This window comes from Lissotriton vulgaris, chromosome 2_1 (assembly GCF_964263255.1).
Source record: "Lissotriton vulgaris chromosome 2_1, aLisVul1.2, whole genome shotgun sequence".
Taxonomy (NCBI): domain Eukaryota; kingdom Metazoa; phylum Chordata; class Amphibia; order Caudata; family Salamandridae; genus Lissotriton; species Lissotriton vulgaris.
Window position 1 is genome coordinate 1778349792 of NC_141687.1, and position 21905 is coordinate 1778371696.

The 21905-nt window shown below is 50.4% G+C and overlaps 1 protein-coding gene, 1 non-coding gene and 1 pseudogene across 2 annotated transcripts in view; 2 read left to right on the forward strand and 1 right to left on the reverse strand.

Annotated features, from left to right (window-relative positions):
- The window catches only part of LOC147733269 (sperm-specific sodium:proton exchanger-like), a 7973824-nt gene that overhangs the window by 2308593 nt on the left and 5643326 nt on the right, over positions 1-21905 (reverse strand). The window lies entirely within an intron of this gene.
- LOC147733270 (U6 spliceosomal RNA) lies at positions 4894-4993 on the forward strand (annotated as a pseudogene).
- On the forward strand, positions 5378-5484 carry LOC147733271 (U6 spliceosomal RNA). The gene has a single exon (XR_015308941.1). It is a non-coding gene; the product is annotated as a U6 spliceosomal RNA (small nuclear RNA).

Consider the following 21905-nt stretch of genomic DNA (forward strand, 5'->3'; position numbering starts at 1 on the left):
ATAAAGGCCCGCGATCACGCATCGCGGGAGCAAACAATTGCGAACACATAGATGCGACGCGCTGCTGACTTCTGGCGGTAGATTTGCACAGCTCACTTTCCCGAACTTTCAAAAATCGCAATTCTGCACAAGAAATCTACGGCAAGCAGCATAAACCGTCTGAAAATGATGATTTGGATCAGAATAACTCCTCAGATTGACATTTGGCTGCACTTTTTTGTGCAAGGAGTCCATTTTTGGGGGGTGGGAGGAAGGAAGTGCCCGAGAGTCTCCAACGTCCTGTTCCTGTCCAGCAGGCTCCTCCCAGTGCTTTGTCCATGTCCTGGTCACTTTTTATTTGGATTTGGAGCTGGAAGGATTACTTTATGTGGCTGCTGCTGGATATTTGTATTTGAGGACTTTTTGTTTGGATCACTTTTGGATTACTTTTGGATTTGAGATTTTACAAGTAAGTTGGTGTTGTTTGCTTGGGGCATTGCAGTTGCTGCAACTACAATCTTTAAACTTTTTCACAACTTTAAAAAAAATATATTGTGGGTAGGCACAGTATCCAGTAGGCCCAGGGTTAGTCATGGGTGCATGATACAACTGTTTCTGTGAGTTTTGTTCAACTTAAATATAATTTGTGTCATGGAATTGAATAGCTCACTGTTACATGTGGATTTTTTTTTAATTTTGGGGTGCGTGTAAAGGCACACTAGCCAGTAGGCCCAGGGGTAGTCAGTGGTGCATGGATCAAGTCTTTCTGTGAGGTGTCTTGAATTTAAACATCATTTAGGTCATGGATGGCATTGCATTGTGGTGATTTTTGTGTGTTTTCTGATTTTTTGAGGTGTTGTTGGGGCCTGGCCATGTGGGTGGGGGCCATTTTGATGCCTGGTCCAGGCAGGGCTTGGCTATGTGGGTGGGGTCTAGGGGCCATTTTGAAGCCAGGCAGTGTGCTTTGTGCCATAGCCCTGCACCCAGTCTGCCTTGCTTTCAACCATTATGCCCAGGGGTAGTCAGTGGTGCATGGACCAAGTCTTTCTGTGGGGTGTCTTGAATTTAAACATAATTTAGGGCATGGATGGCATTGGATTGTGGTGAATTTTGTGTGTTTTTCAATTTTGTGCGGTGTTGTTGGGGCCTGGCCATGTGGGTGGGGGCCATTTTGAGGCCTGGTCCAGGCAGGGCCTGGCCATGTATGTGAGGTCAAGGGGCCATTTTGAAGCCAGGCAGTGTGCTTTGTGCCATAGACCTGCACCCAGTCTGCCTTGCTTTCATCCATTATGCCCATGGGGTACTCAGTGGTACATGGACCAAGGCTTTCTGTGTGGTCATTTGAATTTAAACATCATTTAGGGAATTGATGGCATTGGATTGGGGTGATTTGTGTGTGTTTTCGATTTTTTGGGGTGTTGTTGGGCCTAGCCATGTGGGTGGGGGCCATTTTGAGGCCTGGCCCAGGCTGGGCCTGGCCATGTGGGTGGGGGTCAAGGGGCCATTTTGAAGCCAGGCAGTGGGCTTTGTGCCATAGGCCTGCACCCAGTCTGCCTTGCTTTCATCCATTATGACCATGGGTACTCAGTGGTGCATGGGCCAAGGCTTTCTGTGGGGTCTCTTGAATTTAAACATCATTTAGGGCATGAATGGCATTGGATTGGGGTGATTTTTGTATGTTTTTTGCTTTTTGGGGGTGTTGTTGGGGCCTGGGTATGTGAGTGGGGGCCATTTTGAGGCCTGGTCCAGGCAGGGCCATTTTGAAGCCATAGACCGGCACCCATTTTGCCTCCTCTCATCCAATATGCCCAGGGGTACCCAGTGGTGCATGAAACAACTACTCTGTGTGGTCTCTCTTCTACTAATGTAAACATCCATTACCTCCTCGTCAGTCTTCCTCGCCACATGATTTACATAGTGAGCATAAGCTCCACGACAGAACCCTCCAAAGCAAAAAAAGCCTCCCACCCCCTCCCAACATGGCCGACCAGTCCCACCTGACCTCTATAAGAGGCGGACCGGCCCAACCAACAGCCTGTTTTTTTTGTTCTGCGCGATTCTCTCCAGAGGCGCTGTTCAGGTAAGATGGGCCGGCGTGAGCTGGCCCTTGGGGTTTAGGGTTAAGGACCTGCTCTAGCGGTCCCTGGTGCCTTATGCCTACAATTCCCCCCCTCTTCCTTCCCCCGGTCCTGTGGGGCCGGTTAGGTGCTGCTATAGCGTGCCAAGGGTCTACAGGGGGGGGGGGGGGCGGCCGGGGGTGTGGAGTGTTTGTACATGCACGTGTCTCCCCCGGTCGTTAATGATGGGCCCTAGCCATTATGTGGGCTTTTGGGTCCTGCACATTCTCCTGTATGTTGATACAGGCTGGTGGTAGAAACACCCCTCAGGTGTAGGTGTTTCTTGTATTCCTGGCTCCCCTGTTTTGACTGCGTGGGCTGGCTATTCATGTGCTGTTTCCACCTGTTAACTGCAGTGTAGGTGGGATTCAGCAACGGTAGCGCTACGCCTAGGATGACCGCTGAAGCCGGGGACCCAGGTTCGAGTCCGGTGTGAGACTCGTATTTCAATTTTATACATTGAAGGTGTGCCTCGGTAACGGGGGAGTTTGCGCCAAGTTTTTATAACCTCATGCCTGGCTTTGGTCCGCCTGGAATTGCGCTCTGCCTACATTCCACGAGTTGTGGACGTGGGCACTGACTCACGTTTTGAACTGTCGTTCTGTGGCTCAGTGGTAGTGCGCGGCGTGCTGGATCCTTGCCTGGGACAGCGGCGGCTCTGCTGAGCGTTGGGTCGGTAGGCGCGCAGCTTGTAAAGAGGCCGCATGTCCGGCTTCTAGACTGGGAGTCCCATGGTCGTTCCCTCAGGTACGCAAAGGTGTTTGGGGGGAGGCGGGCTCGGTCCTACCTTTTTGTTGGCGGGTCCTCGGGGGCTCTGCTGTGGGTCCGGGTGCTCCCCTCCTGCAGGCCTGGGACGCTGGTCGCTGCCGAGTCTTGCCTCTGCCTCCCTTCGTGGATTGTGGCTGCCCTATGGGCCGCGGCGGTTTGCCGCGCTGTGGTTGGCTCCGGGCGCTTCCCGCCTCTCGGGGGCGGGGTTTTGGTTGCCACCAGGTGCGACCGATGATTGCCTTCATCGGTCTTGTGCGGCTTTCTCCGGCTGCCGCAGCGGTTGGGAGGCGGCGTGCTTGGACTGTAGGCAGCGCGTCTGGCTCCTTCTCGGAGGGTCCGGTGTTCGATCCTCGGTAATTCCTATTTCATTGTTGTTTTTTGTGTCGACCCAGTAATTCCTGGCTGTATGCATACAACACTATGAGAAGGGATAGTGATTTATTCCTTCTACATGCAACCATGCGGCCTGTGACATTGTCTCATTCACAGATTAACTGTGCTTCACTGGCGCGCTCTGATGGGGCGCGGTACTATGTGGGGACAGATCCCTTTTGTCCGTGTTCCTTTTCTGGCGCCCTGGGGGACTCGCCCTGGGCCGTCTGGTTGCGCCGGTCTCGAGTGTTCCGCTCGTGGTGTCCCATTCTGCAGCTGTGGAGATGTGTGGCTCAATGGTTAGCGAATCAGACCCTGTTGCAGAGGTCTAGCCCAGGTCCTGGGTTCGATTCCCCGCCTCGGCGGGTCTTGGGCTCGAAATCCCAGGGAACTGTTTATTTCCTCTGGGCAATTGCTGGTTTTTTCTCTCCACGTCGGCCCCCACAGGGCTTCGGTTGCCTGGACTCCTCCTTGGGGATGGACGCCTCAGGGAGTTAGCCAGGTTAGGGGTCCACAGCGGCTTTCGTACTAACGCCTTGTGCCCTTGCTGGGGTGTTGTGCGCTATTTTTGTATCGTGTTGCGCTTCTGTGAAGTCCGGCTTGGCCCCTGCGCAGGGATGTCACGCAAGTTCGTGAATCGTTCCATGTTAGGGCTTGGTTTTGCCTCCGCCGGCGGCGGTGGTGGTTCCCGGGGTTTCTCGGGGTGCGTTCTCTACGCATGTCTCCGGACTCCCTTCCTCTGCCTGCGTCCGTTGTGGGGAACGTTGGGGGGGGGGTCTTTGTCTCCCTTTACCGCCCTGGTGGCCGCGAGGCGGGCTCGGCCGTCTGGTCTGGCTGCGTCCTTGTCAGCGGTGACAGCGTTTTCGACGCGGCCTTCCTTCGGAATCCTCTTCCACCTGTGGGTGGGGGCGTCCCGCCCTTGCATGGGTGGGGTCCTTCGGCGGGTCCGGGCCCGAGTTTCGGCTGTTGCCGGTCTCGTACTGGTTCTGCCGCTCCCTTTTTCGCCCCTAGATACTGGCTGTTGCCTCCGTTGCGTCCCGTCCTGGGACGTGGCTGTCCCGGTTCTTGGGCTCTTCGGGCTTGCTGGCCGGTGTCCGGTCTTGCTGGTCTTGCGGACTTTCCGCGGGGTCCCACTGTCTCGACGGGTTGGGGTCCCTGCTCCTTCCCTTGTCTCGCCTGTAGGTTTTTCTGGGACCGTGGATTGGCCTGTGGGGCCGGCCTGCGAGTGGGGGTCCCCACTCTCGGTTGCGGGTACTTCCGTTGGGCTTGCCTTCTGGCCCGGGGGGGGGGGGAGTTGTGCTCCTGGCCCGCCTGGTGGATCTTCTTCGCCGGGTGTGGGTCTTGGGGTTCCCTGTCTGGCCGTGTGCTTCCTCTCGGCCTCGTTTTTTTTCCCCCCATGGGTGAGGCTTCACGTCTGGCGGTGTCTCTCATCCGTCGGCTTCCTGACCTGTGTTAGGTGGTCCCTTCGGTCCTCGTCTCAGGCTTGTCCTCCTTCGGGGGGCGTGTGCCTGGTCCCGGTACTTCCCTCTGGTTCATTCAGGGGGGGGGCGTCCTTTGGCGCCGGGTCGTTTGGTGGTCGTTGGGATCTCCTGCAGTCGCACAGCTCCTCGTGCTTCGGGGGTTGCTGAATGTCCTCCTGGCCTGCCGTCTTTTTGCTGTGCTCGCTTCGGCAGCACATTTACTAAAATTGGATGAGGAGATTAGCATGGCCCCTGCGCAAGGATGACACGCATGTTCGTGAAGCCTTCCATATACCGGTGCTTCAGGGTCCCCAGGTCTTGGTCGGGTCGGGCGACCTGGTGGTGTAGGTGTCACCGGTCCTGTCCCTTCGGGCTGTCTTTCCCCCGGGGTCCGACTAGGTGGAGGCGGTTCGACGGAGTCGGGTCTAGCCTTCGTTGCCTGGTCTCGCCCTGCCCCGGTGGTGTTTCGGCGCCTGGGGCCTCGGCTCGGTCTGCCTCCGGTGTCTCTGTTCACGGAGGGGGACTCGGCCCTCCTGCCCGGGTTCTACTCCTCCTTCCGGGTCCTTGTGGTTGCCCTGTCTTTCGCGTGGCCTTTCGGTCTGATGTACGCGTTTTCCCCGTGCCCGCTGTTATCACGGGTCCTCTGCTGGATTCGCTTGGGCAGGGCCGGGGTGCTCCTGGGTGCTCGTCTCGGCAGCGCATGGACTAATATTGGAACGTGGCTGAGAGGAGGTGCCTGGCACCCGCGCGTGGTTGACACGCAAATTCGTGATGCGTTCCTGTTTTTAGTTCCCGGCGGGGTCCTCCGCCCTGGGTTCCCTCTCCTTTTGCGAGCTGGCGGTTCGGGCCTCCTGGCCGTTCCCGGATCTTCCCGTACCGTGGTTGGGTCCCCCGCTCTCGGAGTCGGTGTTGAGCCGGCTCTTTTCGGCTGGCCTGACTCCATCTGCAGACCTGGTTCTTGAGCGGATGACGCTGCTTGCTCGGGGTTGTTCTTCTGGGGTTGTGGTTTTGCTGCTGGGTTCCCGCAGGTCTTCCACGTTCTCTTCCTGTGCCCGGCACTGGGCGTCCTTCTCGCGTTGGCGCGGTCGGCTTGGTGCTGTCCCCGCCTCCGTGGTCCCCTTGCGGGTCTTGGTTTTCCGGACTGAGGGGTTTTCCTGGGGCGTGGCCCCTTCTTCCCTGTGGGCCCGGTGGGCGGCCTTGCGGGCTTTCCACAGTCCGGTGTTCGACGGGCTGGGTTCCCTGGTGGCTCGCTTGGCTCCGGAGTTGTTTTCTCCGTCGCCCTCGGTCGCTCTGCCGGTCTCCCCTTTGGGTTCTCTCTCTCGTTCTACGAGCTCTTCAGGGTCCGCCCTTTTGAGCCCCTGGCCTCGGTGGCTTTACGGTTCCTCACCTTTTAGGTGGTTTTTTCCCTGGTGGCAGTGGTGTCTGCTGGGCGGATGGGCGTGCGGGGGTCGTGCCTCCGCTCCCCTCCCTTCGTGCTGGTTTCGCCGGACAGGTTGTCCCTCCGGCATGTCCCCCGTTTCCTTCCCGGGGTTCCTACCCGGGTGTCCCGGGCTCGGGTGGTGTCTTTACCGCTTTTCCCTGCCGGCGAGGTTCCTCTCTTGCCCGTGCTGGTTGTCCGGCGTGCTGTTTTGGCTTCTCTTGGGCGCACGTCTTCCCTTTCCCGGTGGGATTGCCTGTTTGTGTCTTTCGGTCTTGTTCATTCGGGCCACATGCCCTCTCTTCCCGCCTTGGTGGCTGGCTTACACAGGCTATCATCCTTTCCTATGCTTCGCTGGGTTCGGTGGTACCGGCGGGGGTCCAGGGTCGATCCACGGGGTGTGGCTCGGTGTCCTGGGCCCCCTTCGGGGTGTCTCCTCTGTGGAGATTTGTCGGGCGTCGACGTTGTTGTCCCCCACCTTGTTCGTGGGACTCTTTCGGTCCCGGGGGACTTCGCTGGGGCCGTTCGGAGTGCAGGTGCTGCGGCTCCTGGCTGGCCTACTTTTCCTTTATGTCTTGATTTCAGGTTTCCTGTGATCCCTGTTTTCTTTTCACTTATTCTACATCAACCTTGTGTTGGTTTCTCTGCATCACCGTGTGGTGTTGTTCTTATGGTTGTCAATGAAGCCTTGTTGGCTTGGGTATTTGCTCACTATGTAAATCATGTGGCGAGGAAGACTGACGAGGAGGTAATGCCCCGGTTACTTACCGGTAATCTTCATTACTCCGAGTATAGTCTTCCTCGCCACATGAGTTCCCTCCCCCCCTCCCTGTCTGGCTATCGGCTTCATTGTTTGCTTGGTAGATCAGGCTGTTGGTTGGGCCGGTCCGCCTCTTATAGAGGTCAGGTGGGACTGGTCGGCCATGTTGGGAGGGGGTGGGAGGCTTTTTTTGCTTTGGAGGGTTCTGTCGTGGAGCTTATGCTCACTATGTAAATCATGTGGCGAGGAAGACTATACTCGGAGTAATGAAGATTACCAGTAAGTAACCGGGGCATTTTTGATTATAAATAATTGCAATTTTTATTTTTGGCCTTTCCGTTTTTGGGTGTGTTGTAATAATAATAAATGCCTAGGTAAAATATTAATTGTAGCACGACATATGCAACATTTATTTAACTGAAGTTCCTCTGGCTTCCTTAGCTTTTAGGTGCACAAAGAAAACCACGAATCATCCTCATCATTCATAATGAGTGCCAGGATGAAGTCCTGCTGCGGTCTGTCCAGGACAACGTCACGTGATGTCACGTGTGGCCACAGGCAACTCGTGCAACTGCGGCCTGCTCTTCTGACATCTAAAGAAGATGGACCCAAAGAAAGGTGGCCGTAGCTCCTCTACCAAGAAAGTTGCCAGTGCCACTGCCAGTAAGAAGGAGCAGAAGAAGCAAGTGGCGCCACTTACCAAGGAGACTGGTGTGCCCACAGACACTTTTTTTGGGAAAAAAAACTACGCCTGCAGCAGCGGTGTCCGCCGGGGACCAAGCTTCATTGGTCTCAGTGCCACCACATCAAGTTAGGCCCAAGGCCATGAGTGCCACAGAGGCAGCCACCTTAATTGCTCAATCACCATCGACCAGTGATGCTGGCATTGACTCATTGCAAGAAAGTAGCGATCCAATCAACGCAGGGTGTAACTCATCTGACGAGTGTTCAACCACAGCCGCAACGACAACCGCAGGTGCAACAAGGAGAGGCGCAAGGAAAGGCACAAGGAGAGTTGCAAGGAGTGGCGCAAGGAGTGGCGCAAGGAGTGGCGCAAGTAGAGGCGCAAGTAGAGGCGCAAGTAGAGGCGCATGGAGAGGCGCTTGGAGAGGCGCAAGCAGAGGCACATGGAGAGGTGCATTGAGAGGCACAACTGCCCACAATGCTTGGTCCTCCAGAAGTAGGGGCACATCAGGAAATCGAGATTCAAGCAGGGGTATAATCCGAGCAAGCCACTCCTCCTGATGATCCATTGTCCCCAGCAAGAAAAAGGTCAAAGAGGGCTAGTACAAGTTCTTCTTCAAGCCCCCTTCCTTCTGATGATCTTGATTGGAATCTACCAATGCAGTCCGAGACGGAGGCACACCATGAGCAGACAAAGGTAGCTAAGCGTAAAAGGAAGGTTCCCGCAAGGCTTTCACTTATGGGTGATGACGACGAACAAGAAGTAGAAGTGGTGTATTCTGATGCTGATGAACAGTCTGACGATGACAACCCAGTCATCACAGTCGTCACTCCAGCCCCAGTGGGGATGCAGCAGACAGACATTTTTACCCTATCCCGAATTGCTGCTGAGCAGGATGTGGGAGGCGTGGCACTGGTACCACCACCAACAGAGGTAACTACTACACAAACATGACCTACAGCTGCCATATTTTCTCTTCCGAAGGGCCAGCAGGGACCTCCATCCAGCTCGACCTTCGTTACCTCAAGTAGTGGTACTGTAACTGTAAATGCACAACAGAGTCTAATTTGGCCACGCCCATCCTCCACTTCATCTGGCATTGAAAGTAGCACCTCCACCACCACCATCGGAAATCTCAACTCCCCAGTTTGGGACTTCTTTAGTATTAGCAAAAAGGTGGAAAACCGAGTTATTTGTTCGATTTGTAAAACTGTAATTAGTCGGGGTAAGCTTGGTACCAACTATGGTACCTGAGGCCAGAGAGGTCATCTCCAAAAATACCACACTATACAGTGGGAGGAGCACCTAAGTAAGATCTGGGAAGCCAAAAGTACAACAAATCCAAATATATCCATTGATATTGCATCCGATGATGATGAGGGGCTAATGATCGTGCAGGGGGGAGGTGAAGAAGCGACAGACATTTTTTCTGGTACACACAGTACCCCTGGCAGCAGCACTGCAGTGGTAGCGCCCACACCCTCTACCCGAGCAACATCTATGAGGCACACTAAGAGTCTGGGATAGACACCAATGCGAAAAAGTACATCAATGAGCCTAACTGGGTTGAAGAAGTCCGGATCACCATCATCATCACGTATGAAAACGGTCCAGACCACCATTAAAAGCATGTTTTGGTCATAGGTGTCATTTGAATGCAAACACCCAACGACAGTCTTTATAATGCAATGCTGGCTGAAATGTTAGCGCTGGACCTTCTCTCTTTTTCTTTCTTGGAAGGGGTGGGTTTTCTAGAATTTTTGGCAACAGTCTGCCCTAAATGGAAGGTTCCTAGCCGGTCCCATTTTGCCAGAGTTGCGTTTCCAGCACTACATCAAAATGTGCTGGATGTGATTGGGGCAGCTTTGCAGAAGAGTGCTGTTCACACTATCCACTTGACAACAGACATGTGGACCAGTTGCCAAGCCCTTGATTACATGTGCATCACTGCACACTGGGTCTCTTTTGCTTGGGGTAGAGACAAGATATATGCAGGTGTTGACAGTGACACAATTTTTCAAGCTAGTCGGAAACATGCAACAGCAGCCATGTTTGCCATGGAGAAATCTCATATTGCAGTAAACATTTTGGAGGAGTTTAACAGTAAGGTCTTTAAATGGCTGCATCCAAGAAAGCGCATTGAATGGTTATGTTTCCACAGATAATGGCAGTAATATAGTTAGGGCCATGAATGATGGTGGCTATTTCAGAGTGCCGTGTTTGGTGCACAGTAACATTGTTGTTCAAGATTTCTTGAAAAAAGAAAAAAAAGTCAGCAAGTTACTGACCACCTGCCAAAGATTCTGCACACATTTCAGCCATTCTTTTAAGGCCCGGAAGCAGCTGAGGAGCATTCAACGTGAACGTAGAGTTCCAGTCAGAGGACTCATCCAGGAGGTGGCAACACGTTGGAACTCAACCTTCTACATGCTTGACCGTCTGTTTGAGCAGTGCTCGGTAATCAATGAGTATGTCTTTACATGGGGTTCTTCTATGAAAGACATGGGGCTAGAGGTGGAGGAATGGGACCTAGTTAAAAGCCTGACAGAGGGAGGCGCTAGGGGGCGCACAGCGGAATGGCTGCCTGAACCGCAGCTCCGCCGAGCGATCGCCAACAATGTGATCTATTGCCGCTAAATCCCCGCTAACCCACTATCCAAAACCATCCACGAGTGGGTGAAGATGTGGTGCGTCGATCAACGTGGAGAAACTCGACCACCACTCCTGATTTTTCGACTTTTGCCGTGTTCATTGTAGTGTGCGGCGACCCGCTTGACAACATGGCCGACATCAGCATGTGGACTTCCGACCTCCGCGGCGGCGTCGGAGAGGGATCGGCCTGCTAAACGAGCATCCGCACCCGGGGTGAGAAATTGCTTCCCTGACCCAAGTGAACATCGTTCTTCGCCTTCACCCCCCCCCGTGGGAGGCCGGTTGCTTCTGCAGTTTCCACGAACCACGCGCCTGACAACATGGCGGCGAATGGTGCCGGAGCAGAGCTATCACCGCCTTCGCGCCAGTGACTGCGGACTCAGCCGGGCTGGGCTCACCGGCTGGAGGATCAACAGGGACCACCACGGGATGGTACGCTGACGGTTGTAGGCACTTGCAGGCTGCTTCTCCTGGTGCGCCGGTGACACATGTTTTACAGAATCGGCGAGACGCTCGCCAGATCCACGGGCGACTGCAGCGGCGGAGAGTCTCACGAGGCGGGCCGTGTTCCCGCATCCTGCTGACAACATGAGGAGGGACACCTGACGGCCATTTTCCCGGTCACAGGGTTGAAACCGCAAGCAACTAGTCGCTGCTTTACCGGTGCATCACGGCAACGGCGGGCAGAGTCACGAGGGCGTCTGGGCCCACAGTCCGAAAAGCCACCTCTCCGGCCGCCATTATGGGGAAGCCTGATAAACAACAACCAAAGATATCGTTTGACAACAGAAAGGCTACGAAACCTGCGGACGAGATAGTGGAACCTGGCGGCTCCACTGAACCACTGCCAAACAGCAATATGGAGAGGATCCTTTTGGCAATTCAATCGAATTTGCAGGACATCAACGGTAAGCTGGACAACCTGACATGCAGGATGGACGGCATGGCCGCTAGACAGGAAAAACATGGCGAACATTTGGATGAAGCGGAGACGAGAATATCGGGCGTCGAACATGAAGCGCGAACCTCCACCACCAAGTGCGCTGGAATGGAGCGGATCCTGGAGGTGATCAAGGCGAAGGAGGAGGATTTGGAAGTGCGTTCAAGGCGCAATAACGTGTGAATCACAGGCCTGCCGGAGTCGACCAATACTGGACAGATGGAGCAATATGTCGAAAATTTGTGTAAAGATCTTTTTGGTGCGGAGGCCTTATCGCCCATCTTCATAGTGGAGCGGGCCCACAGATCGCTGGTCCCCAGACCACCGCCCGGTGCCACGCCAAGGCCGATCGTGGCGAGGATACTCAATTATCGAGATAGAGACACGATTCTCAGGCTCGCACGTGAAAAGGGCAAAATCAATCATCAAGGCAACACCCTCGAGTTTTACCCGGATCACACGGTGACGGTTCAGCAAGCACGTAAGGAATACACCTCGGTAAAAGCCAAACTGCGTGATCTGAACACTGTTTACTCGATGTTATATCCAGCCCGACTTCGAGTGGTGTGGAAGAAAAAGGCAATCGTGCTGGCTACACCCAAAGCGGCCCAGGACTTTATTAAAAAGGTACAGCGGGAATCAAGATCGGACTCGCAAAATGATCAACGAAGAGACACGGAATGAAGGCATTGGCGTCGTCCCACGCAGGAAAGTGGTGAGTTTGTTTTTGTACTGTTGGCAAACATGGCTGCCTGCGTGGCTGCTATACACTGCACGGGGAAGTCCCACCTGATATCAGACTCATGGGTGTAGATAATGAACTCACTTATGTCAGGGGGGCTGTTATCCATTGGGCTTGAGGCTCGCTTCAGATTTTTGACTTTATTTGACACCTGTGGCGGGCACATGCATACAAGCCCTCCCTGCGGTGTGTTAATTCGTAACTTCAGGTCAGAATGGCGCACTGGCTTGCGCACTAGGCGACCGTGCAGACTCTTCCCCATAAGTTGCCTTCTAATCCGGCCTATTGTGGACACTGGGACAATAGGAGCGGTAGCGCCTTCAACGCCATGTTATACACGACCTTGTGGTATGGCTCCTTGCGGATAAGCGCTCATTCCTGCACACCCTCAGTGGAATGTCTACTTGCAGTCACGCACTTGTTCCGTGGGAGTGGTTTTGAACTCAGGGCCATGAGGGGATCGAACTGCCTCTAACTTTGGATGGAATCAAGATGGCGCTGGGCTGCTCCTATAACAACGCTGCTAATTGTGTAATGTTGATGAGCCATTGGAGAAGTGGAGGGAAAAGCGGGCCAATGGTCACATATATCACAAACATGTACGATTTTTATAGTATCGCCGGCACCCGTCCACCGGGTGTAGGGTTGTGCTCCTGGCGGTCCTCCATGAAGGTAATACCCACCACAAGTTCTCAGTATGGGCACTGAATTGTTGGTTCTGTGTTTGTGGGGTTTGTGCTCTGTGTGGATATGGCTTTGGCAGGTTGGGGTTGCTGGAGTGGGTGGGATAAGGGGTGGGGGGATGTTTGACTGTTTACAGAGACCGACAGCATTGCATATATGTCCTGGCATAGGTTCACCGCTGGGATGCACAGCCATCATTACGTGTATTATTTGTACTGCGGTAGGTTGGGCACCAACTGCAGCATTGGAATGTACAGGGATGAAACGTATTGACATGTCTGATGGCAATGGGTTCTAGGGGTGAGGGCAGGTTATGCTTAAACGTTCTTACTTGGAATATACGAGGGTTCTCTAAGCCACAGAAAATCAGACAGGTTTTTGCTAATCTTACCAGATGGAGCGTAGACATAGCATTCATACAGGAAACACACCTCGCACCTAATACACATGCACACTTGGGGGCAAGGTGGGCGGAGTCCACATACGGAGCCTCCTACTCTTCCTATTCCCATGGGGTGCTCATTTTGATTAGAAAAGGGGTCAATTTTGAGGCACAGACTGTTATGCATGATCCCTCTGGAAGGTACGTGCTGGTTACGGGCACATTGAGGGGCCAACGTGTGACATTCCTTAACGTATATGGTCCGAACACTGACGCTCCGGAATTCTTTCGTGAAGTCTTTGGTCACTTGCAGAAACATACCAACACGCACATATTATGCGGAGGGGACTGGAATGTAACACTGAAGGATGGGATAGACCGCTCCGTACATTCACTAAAGCAGCATAAACAATCGCGACTGATGGTGGGTCACATGATGGAAGACCTGGCCTTAGCTGATCTATGGAGACTGCAACACATTGCCGCGCCAGGCGCCACACACATTACAGCGTCTCACAATAGCTGGTCTAGGCTGGATTACTGGCTGGGTTCTAAAGACGTGGCTCTGTGGGTTCGCAAATTGCAGGTGCTACCCCACACATTATCAGACCACAATCCTGTCTTGTTGCAAATAGAAATTCCACGTTACTCGCCCCCCCCTTTCCAGTGGAGGTTTAATTCTAGGGCTCTTACAGACGCAGTCTATGTTGACACCTCAAAGAAAGCCATAAAAGACTACTTTGATATTAATGCACAGACGACGGAAGACCCGTGCCTTCTCTGGGAGGCATTCAAAGCCACAATTAGAGGGGTCTGTATTGGCACCACCATAGGGGTACTCAAGGACATCAGGAGTCAGATCCGCCGCTGCGAACAGCAAATGAGGGACTTAGAAGTGTTGTATGAGACGACACAGGATGTTTCGCTGCTAACTAGGTTGCGCGACCTGCATACTGAGCATGCTGACTTTCTGGAGTCCGAGATTAAATACTTGGACCGTAAGCATGTTGCTAGTGCTTTTGGAGAGGGGGGCAGGCCAGGGGGCATGCTGGCACGGAAAATTTGCGAGGGGCGAGGACAATCGGCGATACTCAGAGTTAAATCTCAGGAGGGTATATTACAAACACATTCCGCAGATATCCTGAAATGCTTTGTGTACTCCTTTAGCTCGCTGTACCAATCGCAACCTACTGCACCAGCCGAGGAAACGTATGAATATTTACATGATGTAGTGATTGGCTGGCTATCGGATGCACAAAGGGAGTATTTGGCTAGGCCCATTACGGTGGAGGAGGTAACTGAGGTGAATAATTCGCTACCAAATGGCAAGGCACCGGGCCCTGACGGGTACACCTCTGAATTTTACAAACAGTTTGCAGACATTATCGCTCCCTATCTGGTGGACATGTATGGCACCTCCTTTGAGAAATCGCTGCTTCCCCCAACCCTGCGAGAAGCACTGGTCAGAGCATTCCTAAAACCGTCCAAGGACCCGGAGGAATGTGATTTCTACAGACCCTTGTCTTTGATTAACGTTGACTCGAAAATTCTCGCGAAACTTCTAGCGGTTCGGTTGTCCCCTTTGATGACCAGCCTGGTCCTTCCGGATCAATCTGGGTTTGTACCAACCAGATCCACCTCTCATAACACCAGATCCCTGTTTGCACTCTCACACTATCAGCGGCCCTCGGTCAAAGCAGTGGCTGTCATGCTTGACGCCGCGAAGGCATTCAATTCCATTGAATGGCGCTATATGCTTACCGTCCTCAACAGAATGGGGTTCCCTAAACGGTTCGTTCAATGGATTTCCTTACTCTATACGAAACCATGCGCCAGGGTCCGTGTTAATGGCTATGTTTCGGCTCCGTTTGGCATTGAGCGAGGCACGTGTCAGGGCTGCCCACTGTCACCCCTTTTATTTGCGCTAGCTCTGGAGCCCCTAGCTTGCATAGTGCGACAGAACGACAGAGACTCTGCACTGCAATTCATAGCCAGGCCGCTTCACATATCCCTCTACGCGGACGATATGTTACTATACATCCGCGACCCTGCGACCCATCTAAACCCGCTGCTCAGAGAGTACATTCGCTTTGGTGGGCACTCAGGGCTGGCGATTAATTGGACCAAATCATCCATAATACCTCTAACCGACACTACGTCGCCCTTTGCAGTGGATTTCCCATTGGAATGGCAACAGGACCCGATACGCTACCTGGGGGTCATGTTTCACAGGGATACAGAGGTGGTCCTGCGAGCAAACTATGGAGTGGTACTTGCTAAGCTTGAAGATAAGATTCAACGGTGGATCCACTTGCCGCTATCACTGGCTGATAGAATCGCAATCGTTAAAATGAACGTGTTACCCAAATTGTTATATCTGTTTAATAACATTCCAATCACGTCGACGCGAGAGGTTTTCCGCCGCATTATTTGCCTGGTGCGGACCTTGATTTGGGCAGGTAAACAAGCTCGTATTGATTTACAGATGCTGACACTCCCGATTGCGCAGGGTGGTTTCAATGTGCCTGATTTTCTCCTCTACTACCTTTGTGCCCAGGCGCAATATGCGGCATATTGGTACCATCAGGTCCCCTATCTCACACATGCGGCCATAGAAGAAAGTGATGCTCATCCTGTCCCCCTATCTGCAATCATATCACACACAGGGCCACCATTACATACAAAGGACATAAACACTGTCAACACCACGGTCAAGGCTTGGCACAGGCTTGGACAGTTGGCGCGCAAAACCCCGCTATATGCACCGGCCATGCCATTACAACACCATCAGGCGCTGTCCGTCACTAGTGAAAAGGTTGGCATGTCCTTGCTGAATGGGGCTGGCATTGACAAGCTTGGCGATCTGTTTAAGGCCGGCACGTTCATAGGCCTCGACCAATTGACATATATCCAAAACCAGACTACCATGATCCGCTTCACATATTATAGGTTGACCAGGGCGTTGAGGGAACATTACCCGACATTCCCCACAGAGCCGGAATGCCTTGCTCCACTGCAACTACTGATTACTACTAATGACATCTCCCACCTGGTTTCCAGACTGTATACAGCTGCACAATCCGAAATATCGGGACACACGCTTCAGGCCAAAGGGCGGTGGGATGCACTACTAGACACACCATTGCGGGAAGAGGAATGGCAAAGTGCCTGCGCATTAAGACAGATACTGACGCCTAATGGCAACTTGAGAATCATACATTTCAAATTTCTTCACCAAACCTACTACATGCCAGCAAAACTGCTTAAGTTTGGTTTACGGGAGGAAGACAGGTGCAAGAGGTGTAACAGGGAGGGTGCGGATTTTGTGCATCTGGCCTGGGATTGTGAGAAGGTGGCGAGGTACTGGGGTGAGGTCACTACTACTCTCACTGTAATGTTGGAAGAAGAGGTACAGTGCACTCCTAAGATTTGTCTATTGGGTATAGTGCCCCAGTTCAGGGCGCTGAAATGCAAGTTCTGTGCGATAGCATTACTTTTAGCGAAAAGACAAGTGGCGCAATGTTGCACAGCCGCAAGGTACCGACGAAGAAAACATGGCTTCATGATATGTCTGTCTGCCGAGACAAATTGCAAACTTATGAGGAGCAACTACCGGCGAAATCCAGACCAAAAGACATATGGTGTTTCTTAACAGACTACCTTAACTCACTTCAGGACAGTGATGAAGACTAGCTCATCCTCTGTCTTACTCAGACATGTGTCATATTGGTGCTCGAACCCATAGTTGAAGATGGCTGCCCCTGGTGGGGAACCGGAACTAATATTGTACTTTAGGTATAGGTTGTGACTGATGGCACTGTGTGGTCTTAAGTTGGGGTATGTTACAGTTTCCTTTTTTTTGTTGTTGTTCTTTTTGCTCTATAAAATGATAAAATGTAAGACTCACATCACCTGTCAGCTAGGAGTCCTACGGAAGGTTTGTGGGGAGGCCCTACTTGTGGATTTCACGCTCTTGTAGTAATGCATTTATTATCTGTTGAATGATCATTACAACGTGGCGGGCCGGCCCCAGGGTTGTAGGCCCATGCTGTGTACTTTGCTTTATGTTAATAAAGGTCTTACACAAAAAAAAAAAAAAAATAAATAAAAGCCTGACAGATATGCTTCGTCCTTTTGAGGTCTTCATACATGAATTCAGCAGGGAGGACTGTACTTTTTTGAAAAGCTATCCCAATGTTGCGCATGCTAGAGCACCAACTGAAGGCGGTTTCTTCAACGTTAAAAGATAATACTGACAAGCAAGACGCATGTCAGTTGGCGGAGAGCTTATTAACCCGCCTAGTTGACAATGAAAGGCTTAAAAAAATACATACCGAACACTTTACATTTGTGCCACTCTTCTGGTTCCACGGTACAAAAAGGCACTGGCCAGCAATGCATTAATTCCTTTTACTGAAGCAGATGTTTCAAAGTACAAACATTGACTAGCTCTGTCAGCCTTTCGATTAGAAAAAGAGCGGCAGGAAATTGAAGGAACCGGCAGAAGTACTATTGAATCAGCAGGCCATCCGGCGTCAAGGTACACTTCTGTGGCCGAAGGCAGTCACTTTCCCTCACAGCCGTTACCAACACCAGCAACCGTATCCTCATCCTCACCTGCACCATGTCCAGCCATAATATTGTCGGAAGCGGATTGGATAACTCATTAAGGGTTTGCTCATCCCAGTGTTGATGCAAAGGCCTCAGATGGTACGCAAAGTTCAGTACCCCTGGATGACCTTGAGTGGATGGTGCAGGCCTATCTGGATGAACCAACAGAGGTCTTCATTGATCACAAGCCATTGCTGTATTGGTTTAGAAAAAGGGGTCAATGGCCACTGATCACCAAGCTGGCTCTAAATTATTTGTCTTGCCCACTCACAAGTGTGACTTCTGAACGTGTTTTCAGTGCTGCTGGTGCCATTGTAACTTCAAAAAGGACCCGCCTCTCGCCCAAAAATGTGGAGAGGTTAACAATGATCAAGATGAATCAGCACTTCATACCACCAGATTACAAAATACGTTAATCCACGCAGGAAGAAGAGGACTCCGACTTAGGTGACTAAAGTTCTTCTATGTTAGCTGACCTACTCCCGTCTCAATTTACAGAGTTTGAGGATGAGCTCTACTTCCCTGTCACCTAGGCCTGAAACTGACTTCCTTTTTTTCCATCCTTATTCACTTTTCTTCCTGTGTGTCTTTCTTTGTTTTGCAACTTTTACCACAACAAAACTCTAATCACAACACATCCATCAGCAGCACTGTCTTCGTCTTATTTCCTTATTGAAGGTGCCGCTGTCTGCATTCCTGAAGTTCACAAGTTCACAATTCAGTCATGCTCCTCTATCCTCCTCCTCCAGACTCCACCTGTCCATTTACCTTAAGGCAGATGGCTGGATTACGCAGAACAAAAAAACTGTCACTTTGTAGATGAGTCCCCTCAAAAGAGCATTACTGCATTACTGACTATATGCTGATTGCTGACAGTTACTTCTGAAATTGACACGAGAGGCTGCCCTTTGTGCCTTCACTTTAAGAACAAGATGCGGACAAAAAGTGGAACAGGTTATGAATAATGAGATGGCATGCAATGGACAGCACTGGCTGTCTGGCTCTGATGAAAGCAATTGCTGTTTGTTTGTTGTGTATGAAATTAATCATATGTCTCCTTTTATTATTTTATCTTTTACACACTAAATGTAACTCAAGTCTACTCTGTTTTTTTTTCCTTGTTTAATTCAAATTGTACTTCTACTGCAGGGGCCACTACGTTGCATTTTTTAATATGCAAAATGTTTCTTGGGCTCACTGTATGTGTAGACTGCGACTGCATGAACAGCATTGAGTTTGCCAATATACCATGATGATGATGAGTCTTGATGATCAAAGTTACATAATATCTTTTTTCTTACAGTCACTCACTGGGATAGATGGATCATCATCGTCGGTTTACGGAAGAACTAAGGCCATTTCGTGAGTGGCAAACAGGAAAACCAGTCAACAACAACTACAGCAGAACTACATGTCTGTCTAGTCGTGGTATGGATGGTCAAGCCAGTGTACTGTTGTTATGCCAGAGTCCAGACAGCAGTTCATATAACATTGCTGCTATGTGGCTTGCTGCATGCAATTAGATATGCTTTGTCTGTCTTTGTCAAACAGGTATGCTACATCAGGTTGCTTCACTCAGTGGTGCATGCATTGACCGTCTGCATGGCCCTGGCCTGCTGTGTGCTAATTACTATCCTTGAAAAGGAGACTCAGAGAACACACTTTAGAAATGATGCTTGTATGTAATACTGTCGCCTCTGAAACTGAAAGTGTTATTTTTACACTACACATCGTACCTTATATATTTTTCTCCGTGGAGTTTTAATATCACTTCCTGTTTTTCCATCAACAATTAAAGGCCGGCTTTTACCCTGTGCGATGGGAAAAAGGATTAACTCATGCTTACCATTAGCGATCCGCAATTCTGCATCCACCAGGCAGTGAACAGTGTGTCTGGTCACCAAGAAGAGTACTGCGAATAAGAGGAATGGCTGGATACATGCAACTTCCCAAATTGAACAGGACAACTACAACATACAGTTACAGTATCCTCTTCACTTCGCCTTATCTTTTAGATAATGTTATTGTTATGAACTTCTACGAGTGTGACTCTGTGCGTTTGTTTGCTCTCTGGTTCAAATTCATCCCTCCAGCTATTTGATACGTTTCTTTGCTATTTTTAAAACTAATTTATTGTACTAATAAGTGTTTATTCTCTCTGAGGGCAGGTAGGCAAGTGACATTGTGTAATTACCGCAGCCCTGTACTGTCAAATTGTTTCTTCATGGTTAGAAAGTTTTAGTAAGTACTACTTTTCAGTAACCTAACCATCCATTTAGCAAACAACTTCATGCATGCAGTAGTGCACTTCCTTTATGTCCCTCAAAAAATTTATTGATATCGTTGTATCCAAAGATTTGTTTTTCTTCATTTGTTGTTGTCTGTCCATGCTGTGTTTTTTTTCCTCTCTCCATAAAACTTTCCCGAAAAACCCCATTCCCATCCAATTTTCAAACCCTAACCCTCTTCCCTGGGCTGTGTGGTTTTCATTGAGGTGTGACTAAATGACAACAATAAATGCACACACTTGCTGGGGAGAATAAGATCAACGCAACAGAAAATCAATTTCAATGCTGGTGAAGGAACTTGAGGATACATTTGTATTCTTATTTTGCTTGACACACACCCATGAGTATTTGCAAATCAAATCAGAATTTCATGTGCGCCAATCAAGTGGATTGATCATCAACAACATCCTCCTCCTACAAGTGACGAAGCGAATGCTTACGCTGCTGTGTCCTTCACCTTCAGTACTATTTCTTGTAGTAACCATACTCAACGAGTACTTATATTTTGAATACTTTAGCATTGCTTAGGCTACAATTTATGGTCTTGTGTACTGTACTATCTATCATACTGTTCTAAAGCTACGCTCAGGCCACTCAATGTTTCATTTCCTTTTTTTTCATATACTGCTACTGCCAGTGTGTACCACTACTACTACCACCACAACAATGACATTTCATCCGTCCAGGATTCCATAGCCAACCTTAATCGCCATTTGCCATGCAGCCAGCCCTGTGCCTAGCCCTATTCTCAAACACGAATCACAAGATAAGCATTTTGGGGGAGGAAGAATAATGGCGTAGGAGAAGAGGAGAGACTGACGGTAGTATTAGTAAAGTAGTAGGAAAATTGAATTCACTAACTATGTCAGAGGAACTTTTGTACAAATTGGGCGATTAGACAATTTGAATCAACCAGCCAGTTGAGTTTCAGGAAAGCAAACGTACAGTTAACCCACCCCTGCCTCCTCCACAAAACAGTAAAAAACGCAGATGCTATGTTTAAGTTGAAATAAATAATTATTTTAGCCCTAACAAAAATAAACTATCCCACAAAAAGACCTGACCCACCCCCCTCTCTAACCCCGACCAATTTCCATGAAATCAATGTCCCCAGTCCAAAACCCCCAATGCACAATTCCCACCCCAAACGTATTTAAAAAAGGGGCAAGGGACAGTCTCTCTACTTCCGCCAGCGGTGTCCTTTGACCAGGTGGTCACAGTGCTCTCTCTCCGGAGGTCCTTGAGCAGGGCTTTCAGCCTCGCCACCTCCTGCTCAAGGTTGGACACTCTGAGGGTCAAGCGGTGCACACGACCCTTGCACTTGCAGGTACTGTGGGGGGTAGCTGTTGTTTTTGCTGCTCGGCGGTGGCGGGTGACTGCCAGACCGTGTCTCTGTATCGCTGGAGGATTGCACTGACCATATGACCCAGCAGCAGCGGAGGAGGATGCAGCTGTTGTCGATGTCGACTGCAATTCCTCCTCCTCCTAGGCCACCAGCTGCCAATATTTGCCTCCAGCTTCCGTTGCCGTGCCCGTCTAACCAACTCCTTCCTTGTTAGTTTGGAAGGAGTATCTATATATAGAAAGAAAAACATACTGTAACCAATGCTCTTTAAGATTAACACAAAATAATTCAGCAGAAAGTTGTGTCACAGCAGCACTACCAACTTGCAAGCACAGTACATAACATTTGTGGCACGTATCTATCTAACCTCCCACTTCGTCACCCTCTGCTCTAACATTAGTGGGAGTTTCAGGAATTCTACTAGCACTATATGGACTCACTATTGGCATAAGAATCAAGGACCCCCTGAGGAACCAAATAATATAAGTCCTAGGACAGGGATAAAGCAACAATTGACATAAAATAACCTAGGCACTTAAATGTAACACTTGTCAAAAACAATATTATCCACAAAGAGAGGTTACAAAAGGTCCACATTCAATATTTATTAACACTGTTATTAAAATCACATATCAAAATTCAGTTAAAAAGAAAATTACAATTCATATTCCAAATACCAAAGACACAATAATTGGAAATACAA